Consider the following 13746-nt stretch of genomic DNA (forward strand, 5'->3'; position numbering starts at 1 on the left):
TTTCTTAAAGAAGAAGAAATGTTTGTCGAGTTTTCTGTTTATTTATATATTCTCCTTCGTCTTCTCTCTTCCTTTACCTCCTCCTCCTCCTCCTCCTCTTCCTCCTCCTCCTCCTCCTCCTTTCCCTTTGTTTTCCTTCCTACATTTTCGCATTACGAGAATATTCACGAAAAATTATATGCTGGCTATGACATGTGTGTGTGCGTGTGTGCGTGTGCTGTAACGACCAGACTAGACCGTCGTTAGTGACTAAAGTAGTAGTTTTCTGTTTATTTATTTATTCTCCTTCGTCTTCTCTCTTCCTCTACCTCTTCCTCCTCCTCCTCCTCCTCTTCCTCCTCCTTTCCCTTCGTTTTCCTTCTTACATCTTCACATTACGAGAATATTCACGAAAAATTATATACTGGCTATGACGTGTGTGTGTGTGTGTGTGTGTGTGTGTGTGTGTGCTGTAACGACCAGACTAGACCGTCGTTAGTGACTAAAGTAGCTGTTGGTTAGTTATCGGAGTATGGTGCCAGTTATAATATCACGTAGGGGTTGGGGAGTGGGGAGGCGAGGAAGTATATTACGTATGGGGTGGGGAAAGGGGAGTGAAGAAACTTGGATATTTATATTATTTGACCCGATAGGCTTATATCAGTTCTCCGTCCAAATAACGGGCAACTGAACGCCGCTAGCTGGCTCACTCACACAGTACTCATATGAGCGCTACTCCATACACACAGTATGCTCAAGTGCTCACCTACAAGACTACTACTTATATGCATTCCTAACAGTATTTTAATAAGAGTCTACTTAGTTTTGTCCAAAGAGCGGTAGGAGGGTCAGTATTTAATATGGAGAGGGGTGCGCGCCCCCCAGCCTTCTTGCTTGCTTTATTTCCTTTCTTTATTCCTTTTCTGTCTTTGTTTTTTATTTCATTTTATAATATATATATATATATATATATATATATATATATATATATATATATATATATATATATATATATATATATATATATATATATATATATATATATATACAAACATTTCGAGATTTTTGTTTATTTATTTTTCTGCTTCTCCTCTCTGCCTCCTCCACCCTCTTCTCTGTTCCTCTACCTCCTCCTCCTCCTCTCCCTTCCTTTTCCTTCCTACTTCTTTACACTATGAGAATATTCATGAGAAGTTACATATTGGCTATGGTGTGTGTGTGAGTGTGTGTGTGTGTGTGTGTGTGTGTGTGTGTGTGTGTTGTAACGACCAGACTAGAGCGTCATTAGTGACTAAAGTGGCTGTTAGTTAGTTATCGGGTTGTGGTGCCAGTGGATTGACATTAGCAGGGAGGTGGATGGGGAGGCCAGAGATTATATAAGGGGATTGGGGTTTGGGAGCGGGAAAGCTAGGAGTTATATCACGTAGGGGATGGGGAAGCGTAGTAGTATATTATGTAGGGGGTGGGGAAAGGGGAGTGAAGAACCTACTAGTAGGATATTTGTATTATTTGACATATTTTTTATAACATGTCAACTTTGCCGGCAGTGTGTGTGAGTGTGTGTGTGTGTGTGTGTATGTCTGCGCGCGCGGGGCAGGGTGAGGAACAGTGACAGCAGGTGGCGGTGGTGGACGGAGGTAGCTGGGGCGTTTTGGTCGGCACTGGGCAGCCTTGCTATACGCACTCTAGTAATCAGCGTTTCCATGTTTCCGGCAGCTTCTTCCTGCATCAAACACCACCAAGCCCAAGCAACACCAGGGAGGCAGACAACTTTAGGTGAGTACAGAGATGCCAGCCTTGCCTCAGTCAGCCTTACATCCTTCACAATAACACTCCTGTACTATTTAAGTTTTATTATTCCTTGTTTGAGTATTTTTTTTTTATGGTTATTGATTTATTTTAGGTTTTCCTCACTTCTGAGTGTGGAAACAGCTGGAAATTTAGCCAAATATTGAAGGGTAGTCAATATGTAAACAACCTGTCAGTTGAAGTAGAGGCAGGTCATTCTTATTCTCACATTATGTGCTTCATCTCACTTACTGTAAGCCATGTCACAAAATTTAGCCACGTCTCTAGCTGAGTGGGGTGACACGGACACGGAGAAGGTAGGAAGGAGCAGGAGGGGGTAGGATAAGAGGTGGATAAGGTTATCTATCTTGAAGTCGTGGGACACATACAGCAGCGCTCTAACATGCAACAGTCATACGGAACAATAGTCCAAAGTTATGTAGTGGAGTTATGTTAAGCTATGCGACGCAGTGAACGGGAATCGAGTACATTGCAGTCACAGAACACACACACACACACACACACACACACACACACACACACACTCAATCGACAAATCGATAAATAACCTCCAAAATAACCCCAAATATAATAAGTGAGGAGAAGTTGCAGCCATCTTTGTTTCCAGCTGAGGTCCCTCTAACCGCCATGATGGTTTGATAGTCTCGCCCGATTCCAATATTATTTATATTTTCCTAACTCATACGTTTTGGCTTATAAGTAAATTTTTATAGTTTCTAAAAACTCAGTTTTGAGCTGCGATGTCATCAGGGACACTTGACTCGCTTTGCTCCAGTCTCTCTCCGTCAATATCTAACGTAAATTCTAGTGTTTTCCAAGTGTTTCCAGCTGTTTCTAAACTCCGGCATATAGATAGGAGTAGAAGGAGCAAAAAAAAATAAATAAATAAGAAACAGAGGAGGAGGAAGAAAAGAGAAATGGAGGAGGAGGAGGCAAAACAGGAAAATGCAAAGAAGACAATATTTAGCTGCCCTGCCCTTGCTGCCCTAAAATATGACACTCAGCTTAGGCAAATAATTACAAAGAAAGGCAGGGCAGCCTTTCTTTGTAATTATTTGCCTAAGCTGAGTGTCATATTTTTGTTTACCATTATCATTATTTAGGGATGTTTTATGTGTGTTTAGGATGTGTTTTAGGTACGTTTGGGTATGTTGGGGTGTTTTAGGTATGTTTGGGGGTGTTTCAGGTGTGTCTTAATATATTTTATGTGCTTTTTTATGTATTTGGTATATTTTAAGTGTGTTTTGGTCATATTTAAGTGTGTTCGGAGATGTTTTGGTGGTATTAACGATATTGTGGAGTCTTTTAGATATATTTGTGTGTGTTTTGAAGTGATGAGATGTTTTGATTGTGCTTTTGGGATGTGTTTGTACATGTTTGGTGTGATTAGACTTGCTTTGGCTTTGCTTTGAGAATGTTATAAGCATGTTGGCGATAGTTATTAGGGGGTGTCAGGGAAGAGGCGGGGTACTTGAGGTATGATGAAAGATTCTGGGGTATCATGGGGAGGGGCTGTGATGTTAAAAGCGTTGTCAAGGGTGTTACAGCGCGCGTTGTGATATATAAAGCTACTAGATGCAAGTATCGGGGTCTGGAAGGGAGATAACGAGGTGTAGGGGTATGAGCAGTAGGAGTACTGGTGGTGGTAGAGGTGGGGATGAGAGATAAATAGATAGGTGTTAATTCTTGTCACTCAGTACACGGCAAGCCTCCCTCACTGTCTGGCCTCTGCGTGATGGGGAGTGGTGGTGGGAAATGAAGGAATATCTAGAAGAGAAAGGAAATAGAGGAAATAAGATTGTATAAAGTACCAGCAGCATCAGCAGTTATATTACTATTACTACTACTACTATGTTATAATTCGCAGCAGCTAATAAATAATAGATAAATAAAAAGCTTGACACTTTTGTCTGAGTAGTACATTTTTTTCTCAATTATAAATAATTTTCATGTACATTTTACAATTTTTATTTATTTATTTTCCAATACAAAGTTTTGAACTGGAGCCCTAGACATCTCTCTCATATTTACCCCTCGTCTTAGGACACTGAGGCTTCTTGGGACGCTTGGCAGCGAGAAGAGGACACGTAAATATCTAAGGTATCATTATGTAACCTTAAGATTGTAGATAAGTAAGAAATAAGGGTAATATAAGAGATGGTCCAAAGCCACTACGTATTTTTTATCATTATTTTTAGGACACACGGGCTTCGTAGGATACTGGGTGGCGAAGAGAGGACACGTAAATAATTAAAGTATTATTGTACATTTGCATAACACCAAATGTAAGAAAAGTTGGAAATAATAATAAAATAAGTTTCGATGTGTGGCGGAGATTTTTTATTTTCGTTTTATTTTTTTATTTTTTTTATTTATTTATATTTTTATTTATTTATTTATTTTTTAGTGTCCATCCTTGCATGTCCTGTGGCCTGTGTGTGTTGTCCTACGCCTCCTGAGTACTTGTGAGTGTGTGTACTGGTGATATAACTGATGGGATATATATATATTTATATATATATATATATATATATATATATATATATATATATATATATATATATATATATATATATATAGTTTCATTGGTATTATTTTAATAGTGCACCCGTCTCGCAGCAAAAAAAAAAAAAAAAAAGCGAATTACATATAACACAGTGGCGTGTATCTTTACCATTGCAAATTGTTTGTTCCTGAGATATTAATTTTTATCAAATTTTCTATTAAGGTAGGTTAGGTTTAGCTAATGTTTTTTGATGAGTTTCTATTTGTTTATGTATGTGTAGGTGGGAGTGGTGCACAAGAAAAATTTACTTACAACGGAAAATGTTACTAGATTTTCAGAGTACATCAAAATCTACCAGAAAATGCAGTTTTGTCTGAAAATGTTTGATAGGTGCACTAGTATGAATTTACTGTTTCATTAGGTTAGGTTAGTTTGGTTAGGTGTTAAGGTTCCCTCTTTCACCAGTCTTCCTCTATTCTGGACAAAACTATTTTTTTTTCTGGCAGTTTTTGGCTGTTTTGATTTTATCCTCTCAGAAACTAATGATCTTTGATAAAAACAAGTAGATTAATACAAAGCAGACCAAAATGTACCAGAACAAAAGTTTGGTACTCACTAGTAAGTGACAGCAGCAACACTCCCTGGCTCCCAGTACTCCTAAGAGGACCTGTATGTGGGGTCAGTGGTTCTCTGTGTGTGTGTGTGTGTGTGTGTGTGTGTTTTGATGACCAATTGGGTGTGGCAGATGTTGAGTTAGGTAGGAAACTAAAAATGGATAAATTATCAGTTTACTAATGCAATTCTTTCCTTTACAGATACAGATGTATAGAAAAGCAGGAGCATGACCACCACCACCACAATGGAAGAAGGGGTGGAAACAAGCTGGGTGGAGGGCAATGGCGAATTTGGCAAACCACCTGAAGGTGAGAGAGAGAGAGAGAGAGAGTATTACTACTGCCACTATTACTGCTCCAATTATTACGATTTCTAAAACAAAGAATAATAATGATAATAAACTTTATAAAGAGAAAAAAAAATCCCAAACCCCCAAAACATCCTAAACATAGCATAACCTAACCTAACCCCAGTTGTTTCAGAGGCTGGAGAAGGTGGAGGATGAGTTTGCCAAGCTTCAGAATACAGGAATGATTATGAACAGCTTCTGAAGAGCCTAAAGACTTTATTGGATAAGATTAGCCATGAGGTGAGAGAGAAAATGGGCTGGGTATCAGTAACCACCACCAGAACAAGAAATAACAGGTTCAAGCTTGAAAAATTTTTGTTTAAGAAAGAGATAGGAAGGAATTGGTTCTAAAATAGTGGTAGATGAATGGAATGGCCTCAGTAATCAGGTTGTTAGTGACAAGTCATTAGGGAGCTTTAAAAGAAGATTAGATAAATTTATGGATGGGAATGATAAGTGGAAATAGGTGGTATGCTTCTTACAGGGACTGCCATATGTAGGCCTGAAGGCTTCTTGCAGCTTCCCATATTTTCTTATAAAACTCACAGAAGACTTCTGAAAGAGGCCAGTTAGGCCTGTGATCCTGGATCACTAAAACTAGGTCTTATGGTCAAGTGGTCATTGTGGTCAATGCAGGTATTTTCAGTTGTTACTGTTTATTCCCATTTTTGTCTTTGGCACTTCTGCACCCTATCTAATTTTCTTTCAAAATCCATCACTGATCTTGCATTGTTCCAACTGTTTGCTACTGTATTGCAAAATGTGTATTTCCTGATGTCCAACCTTGGCCATTGCTTGTATATCTTCTTGTTATGTCCTCATGTCACTGCTCCAATTTGATTCACAAATAATCCATTACATACATTGTCATCATACACACCATTCATTATCTTGTGGGTTTCCACCATATCCCCTCTTGATCTTCGCTACGTTAATGTTGGTAAATCTAACTTCCTCAGTCTTTCTTCATATAGAAAGTTGTTTAAGGTTGGCATCAGCTTTGTAACTCTCCTCTGTACTGCTTCAACTTCCTTCTCTTTCTTTTTCTTCAAATTTATCAAATCCTCCTTAACTTCACAGGTTTCTACAGATATTACCAGAGGTGAAAGTACAGGTCAAGAATCTACTACTACTACGTCAAAAATGTTCTTTGCACATATTCAATTTTGTTTAGCCATTGTATGAAACTCATGTGGTTGGGCAACAGATACAAAGGCCAGGGTAACCATGGCAGAGAAACACCATGTCCACACACTCCATATTAAGTTATGCAATACAATCTGAATGTAATCATTGTCACTGTCTGGGCAGGAAACTGCATGACTGACTACCAATTAGCTGATTTGCTGCTAGCCTCACTCCTTCCCACTCCATGCCCAGACAGGCAATGCAACCTATTGTTTTATTTGTCTTTGATTACATCCATACCATCATTGTTTAATGTTTATCGGTAATTTACCTGTATGTTGCTATCACTCATCTCGTCAACACTGTAAATCTTCAAAACTTGTAGAAATCATGACTGAATAATTTAGTTTCATTTGGCCTGGCCCAGCCACTCTCTCTCTCTCTCTGCATGTCCTCTAATTTCCTTAAGCCTCAGCTGTCTGACACCGACTGACATCCCACACCTAAAGATGCCCGTCATGAGGTAGGTGATGTGCTTGCAAACTTTGGGTGGCTCAGCTGGACCAGTTGCCTCAGACTCACTAGTTTCCTGTACCAGATTGGAAACTTCTCTGTCCAATTTCCCTTAGTGTATTGAGTCAGTCTAATTTGAGTTTCCGTCTGTTGAGTTTCAGTGAGAAAAGAAGCTGGAAAGGGTTCAAGGATGAGAAAATGAAAACATCTCTGCCCCTTTTTATTATACCTCAAAGACTCTCTGGTGGACATCTTTCATGCTCCCTCCCCCCACCAAAAAAAAAAATAATAATAATTAATTAAATAAAAAAATAAAAATACAATAATATCACTGAGGTGGGGAGTCCTAGAACTCTGTATTAGTACATTGGGAAGTTTGTTATTCGCAACACTGCAAGTCCACAAAGTCTGACACACTGGGCATTCATAGGAAGCATAGTTAGGAGAAAGGTGGTGGTAGTAGCAAGTTGAGGTCTAGTTGAATTCTAAGTCCAGCAGCCACACAGATCTGGAAGGACAGTGTGTTTATATGTCAGTTCATAGTGAAAACCTGGATAACTATTGATATGGTCAGAGAACGTGTACATGCTTTTGTGTGTGGTGTGAATAGGTAATTAAAAAACTTGAACACCAAGAATTGTACCACTAAGCAAAATAGTGAAGCAAGGAGACAAAACTAAGCAAAAGAAGGATTCCTATTCTTATTCAGTTGTCCAGCTATAAATCTATCGCAATATCTGTTTCTAAGAGTCAATAGTAGACAATATACTGTATCCCAGAGCAAAGAAGTGTACCAGCAAGGAGAGGAAAATTTAAAGCTTTATTAGTTCACTAACCCACCTTGCCATCCACAGCATGACAGGCCTGCCAGTTCTACTGCTCACTGCTGGCAGTGTTGAGCAGCCAGCAATGTATGATCACTAGTGTGAGCAGCAGGCCATGGAGCTTAATAGACAGCTTCAGGCAAGGCCCATGCAGTAGATACCTCTGATGCTTCTGTTGAGTAAATTAGACATTTGAGTAATCTTGGTTTTGGGGAGATATTTGAGTGCTTTATTTCAGTCAAGTTGAGTAAATTAGATGTTTCAGTAATTATAGTTTGTCTATTAAATTGGGAGGTAATTGAGAAATCTTTATTTCAATCAATCTTATCTTTGTGACAGTAGTTAACCAGTTCTTTCATCCTTCTCACTGATATACTCTTAAAATCTGTTTGGTTTTCCTCATTCCTACAAGTCTAGCTAACTATAATTACAACTTTTTAATACAGCAGATTGAACAAGTTTCTTACTTCTCATTTTCATGTGTTTTGGTGACTGGCCAAAAGCATCATCTATTTCAATTTCAAAACCTAATTGTGCAGAATCATATGACCCTTACTTGCCCCTCTCCCTCAGGACCTAGAGCAGTGGTTCCCAAACTGGGGGCCATATAGCAGAATGTAGGGGGCCATAATCAAAGATCAGATCACATTGCATGGGATTAATACACTTTTTCAATCCAGTGGAATTTTTTTTTTTTTTTTTTTTTTTTTTTTTGCTGAAACAGCTTTTCACAATAATGCAATTTTTAATTACTCTACGTATGAATTTTTTAATGTGCATTATATTACTTCTTTAGTACCATTTCAATAATTATATGAGATTCAGCAAAGGCAAAATACAAATTTCTTTATCAATAATTAACAAAAGAAAAAAATGGAATCAATAAAATTACAGGATTTGCTAGAGTGGTTTTTATATGGACCTAATGAGTGTAGGACTGAGGACAGTCACGGTAGTCACAGGTTATGGTTGGGGCGGGGGCATGGACAAGGATCATGTATGAAAAGTGGGTAACGACCAGAAAAAGTTTGGGAACCACTGACCTAGGATTGTAGATCACTCAGCATAGTGACATTCTCAGGCTCAGCTCTCATTCCTACCATGACCATTACCTGCACGGCTCTCCTTGAGCACTAGTTGTCACACCCCATCCTAGTCCCTGGTCTCAAGAGAAGAATGGTGCTGAAGCTAGAAGGAAATAAAAACCCGAGAATGACATTTCATTCATTGGCGGTTTTTTTTTTTACAAATTTTATACATTATTTTTGTATGCCTGCCAATTTTTGTACGTGAGTGCTTATATGGCAAATATGTATTATTTATTGCAATTTAACTGAATAGCAATGCTCCAAAACTATCAGATTTCCATAAGAATGAATAGAAATACAATGTAAGTATGAGAGAAGAATGGAAAGGGGAACAGAAGTAATAGGAAGAATGGAGAACAAGACTTACTGTACATATTCAGGCTTGTGTAAATACAATGCATTTCCTTTCTTCATTAGAAGAGTTATAGAGCCTTGGTGGGGCAAGAGTCTTGTGGTGTGTGTACCCAAGCCACACATTACATGTTCTCCACACTGGGATGCCAAGGTTCAAAATGCTGCTACACATGCCAACTTAATCTGGAAGAAGTGTTTATAGTATAGCAAAGTCATGACACTCGCTAGTAATTCATTAGATAAGCATTTTGAATTTTACATTTGTACTATGTAAAGGAATCAAGGAAACAAGGGAAGTAGGCCAGAAATCCTCACATACAGTACGCCCCCACCACCACTACTACTAATACATGGGTGTGTGTTGGGGTATGAGGATGCCTTTGCTCGAACCTTTTCCTCACTTGTACTCAAAACACTCATCTGTTCACTTCTGACAATTGATGTACGAACCCATCGTTCTATTGGTGTATTTTTACCCATGCTAATTTATAATAAACTATATATTTAGTGTTCACTGGTTATTTTTCTCACCTAAGGAGGAAACTACAACTTCACTGAAAATTTGTCACCTAAGAAAAGTGCAAAAACATTATGTAAATGTTTGACTTGTGTAATCAAGCTAAAATTTCAATGATAACATGGAAGAAAATATTACTTCCTTATAGATATGTGTGGACAATGTAAATATCAATAGAAGAGAAATAAAATGGACAATATATATATATATATATATATATATATATATATATATATATATATATATATATATATATATATATATATATATATATATATATATATATAGTTGAGCAACATGATACAAGAAAAAACTTGTTTAAACAAATGTAGACGTTAATATTTGATCTCCAGGTTTGCCACTGAATGATTACATACAAGAACATAACTTGCTTACCTGTAGACAACTGGACTGAGGAGAGAAGACTTCTCACAGTTACGGTCGGTCCATCTTTGCCTTGATCGATACACCTTCCTCTATCTATTACAGTACTTAATACCTATCTACGTACTCTATCCCCTCAGCTCCTTATCATTCTACCCATCTATTCCACCCCTCCATTTACAAGCAATCTTACAATTCCATTTACCTACCCTTCTATCTACTAACCACTCCACACCTGTCTACTTACTACTTTACCCATCTACCCACCATCTACTCCCCTAGAAAGCCACAAGATATTTTAGCACATATCACGTCCTCCACACACCAGTAAATGCAAAGTAATGACAAAAGAGTGAAACGATTTACTTCGCCACTTCTTGACTCCTGCGCCTCGAGGCTTCGGAACAAGATGGAGATGTTATTTGTTATCTTTTAGTGCAGTTTTATGCAGATTTTCACGATAGTAGTGATAGTTTGACAATTCTGCATAGTAAGCTGGAAAATTACACTGAAGACCTAAGTGGAAGTTATCATGGTTTTCAAGGGTATTTTAATGATTATTGTTTAACGAGGGTTCTGAATTTTTTTTTTTTTTTCTTTTACAAGACTCGGAAATTATTTGGGTTTTCAAGCGCATTTTTCACTATTCTCGTGTTAGTTATTGAAGGTTCTGCATCACCGATGGAAAAAAAAAACACTAATATTTCAACGTAAACTGGGTTTTCAAGCGTGTTTGTAAAATTAGTGTAATTTAACAAGCATTCTGGATCTTCAACGAAAAAAAAAAAAAAGTGTACTAGATCCTGACTTACCTCTGTGGCATTGAAAACGATCTTGAATTGAGAGCAAAATGCATTGACCATTTCCTGTAACGCCTGGTTCGGGGGAGGGGGTATGTGTTGAGTGGGTGTTATTATGACTACTGTATCTGCTACTTATACTACTACTAGCTGTTACTATTATTCTTACTACTGCTACCACCCTCTTTATATTAACCTCTTACCACCGAGTACGACAGATCAAACTGCAATTTAGTTACTACTACTACTGCTACTACAACAACAACTACTACTACTATTCAAACGCAATTCTACTACTACTACTACTACTCAAACGCAATTCTACTACTACTACTACTATTCAAACGCAATTCTACTACTACTACTATTCAAACGCAATTCTACTACTACTACTACTGCTACTATTCAAACGCAATTCTACTACTACTACTATTCAAACGCAATTCTACTACTACTACTACTATTCAAACGCAATTCTACTACTACTACTACTATTCAAACGCAATTCTATTACTACTATTACTACTATTCAAACGCAATTCTATTACTACTATTACTACTATTCAAACGCAATTCTATTACTACTATTACTACTATTCAAACGCAATTCTATTACTACTATTACTACTGTTCAAACGCAATTCTATTACTACTACTACTACTACTGTCCAAATTGCGATTTTATTACTACTACTAGTAGTAGTCTAATACTACTGTTCAAAATGCAATTCTATTACTACTACTACTACTACTGCTGCTGCTACGACTTTTCAAACTGCAATTCTATTTACGATTGTTCAATCTGCAATTTTATTCCTACTACTACTACTACTACTACTACTACTACGACTGTTCAATCTGCAATTCTATTCCTACTACTACTACTGTTGAAACTGCAATTCTTTTACTACTACTACTACTACTACTTATATTGAAACCAATTCTATTACTACAGCTACTACTACTATTACTACGACTGTTCAAACTGCAATTCTATTACTACAGCTACTACTACTATTACTACGACTGTTCAAACTGCAATTCTATTACTACAGCTACTACTACTATTACTGCGACTGTTCAAACTGCAATTCTATTACTACAGCTACTACTACTATTACTGCGACTGTTCAAACTGCAATTCTATTACTACAGCTACTACTACTATTACTGCGACTGTTCAAACTGCAATTCTATTACTACAGCTACTACTACTATTACTACGACTGTTCAAACTGCAATTCTATCCCTAGTATTATAGCTACTATTACTACGACTGTTCAAACTGCAATTTTATTCCTACTACTACTGCTACTACTACGACTTCAAACTGCAATTCTATCCCTAGTATTACTACTACTATTACTGTTCAAATTGCAATTCTATCCCTACTATTCTACTACTACTACTACCACCACTACGACTGTTCAAACAGCAATTCTATTCCTACTACTCTACTACTACCACTGCTACTACCACGTACCACTACGACTGTTCAAACTGCAATTCTATTCCTACTACTCTATTACTACCACCACTACTACTACTACTACTGTTCAAACTGCAATATTACTACTACTACTACTACTACTACTACTACTACCACCACCGTTTCTAGTAGTTACTATTATTATTTTTGTTACTATTATCGCCTTAACTGCAAGACTTGCTCTTAACAGAACCACCAATACATAACTACCCTTACAATCACCACCATCTTAATTGGTCATACCTTTATTTCCACTATTTATACTACACTACTACTACTACTACCACCACCGTTTCTAGTATTGTTGTTACTGTTATTATTTCTGCTACTATTATCGCCGTAACTGCAAGACTTACTCTTACCACAACCAACAGTACATAACTATCCCTGCAATCACCATCTTAATTGGTCATACCTTTATTTCCATTATTTATACTACACCACTGCTATTATCACCACCACCACCACCACATTACATCAAACAAATTCTCTGTTTTAATCACACGTACCGCATATCACCATGCACAGTACCACCACAGCAGACTTTTCCTGAAATTAATTACCACCACCACCATTACCATACCACACAATCCAACCATTCCAAACTCCATTCAGTTTACCAGCAAAACCATCACCAAACAGCTGTACTAACTTAACCCCACTAACCACCACCACCACCACTACTACCAGCACACACACACGATACATGGCAGGGGTTGGAATACGTCGTCGGCAGCTGAGGGACAGAGGAGGAGGGCGCGGGCGAGGTTCAGCTGGTCGGAACCTTTGGCCGGAACCTCCACGTCCCGGAACCCGAACTGAACCGTCATGAACCACTAAAAGAATTCACGAATCGTTTTAATTGCTCTGTCTGGGAAATGAGGATTAGGAAGGGAGGAGGAGGAGGAGGAGGAGGTTGGGTTGATTGGCTTAAAAAAAAGGGAAGAGTCAGAAGGACATAGATAAATACGATAGACAGATAGGCAGGTATGGTAAGGAGGAGGAGGAAGAGAAGATAGGTATATATAGCAGATAGTTAAGTAGATATATGCATAGACATATAGACATACAGATGAACAGATATGTAAATAGATCAACTGAAGTAGGAGAAGGAGACAAACAGCTATATAGATTGTACAAGAAAGTACGTGTGTACAGACAGACAGACAGACAGACAGACACGTAGATAGATAGTTAGATAGATAGATAAATGGATGGATGATAAGGAGGAGTAGAAAGAAGAAAAGAGAAGAGAGAGGAAGAAAAGAGGTAGAAGATAATAATTAGTTTTAAGTTAGAAGCGTATGAAGGTATAGATAATGAACGTCTAAGACGAGAGAGAGAGAGAGAGAGAGAGAGAGAGAGAGAGAGAGCGTGTGTGTGTGTGTGTG

The 13746-nt window shown here is 37.8% G+C and overlaps 2 long non-coding RNA genes across 6 annotated transcripts; one reads left to right on the top strand and one right to left on the bottom strand.

Moving 5' to 3' along the window:
• Positions 1-1551: 1551 nt before the first annotated feature.
• LOC135102898 (uncharacterized) lies at positions 1552-9679 on the top strand. Of its 3 annotated transcripts, none has more exons than XR_010269829.1 (5): positions 1552-1755; positions 3832-3888; positions 5110-5217; positions 5383-5498; positions 6339-9679. It is a non-coding gene; the product is annotated as an uncharacterized LOC135102898 (long non-coding RNA). The 3 variants fall into 3 exon arrangements; XR_010269828.1 differs by having other exon boundaries at positions 5392-5498; XR_010269830.1 differs by lacking the exon at positions 3832-3888 and having other exon boundaries at positions 1553-1755; positions 5392-5498.
• Positions 7107-13145, bottom strand: LOC135102897 (uncharacterized). 3 transcript variants are annotated; one of them, XR_010269827.1, is made up of 6 exons: positions 13062-13145; positions 10879-10941; positions 9179-9348; positions 8836-8911; positions 7740-7895; positions 7107-7407 (listed from the first exon to the last, which is right to left on the bottom strand). It is a non-coding gene; the product is annotated as an uncharacterized LOC135102897 (long non-coding RNA). The 3 variants fall into 3 exon arrangements; XR_010269826.1 differs by having other exon boundaries at positions 13055-13126; XR_010269825.1 differs by lacking the exons at positions 10879-10941; positions 13062-13145 and adding an exon at positions 10079-10814.
• Positions 13146-13746: the final 601 nt, after the last annotated feature.

This window comes from Scylla paramamosain, chromosome 8 (assembly GCF_035594125.1).
Source record: "Scylla paramamosain isolate STU-SP2022 chromosome 8, ASM3559412v1, whole genome shotgun sequence".
NCBI classification, from domain to species: Eukaryota; Metazoa; Arthropoda; class Malacostraca; order Decapoda; family Portunidae; genus Scylla; species Scylla paramamosain.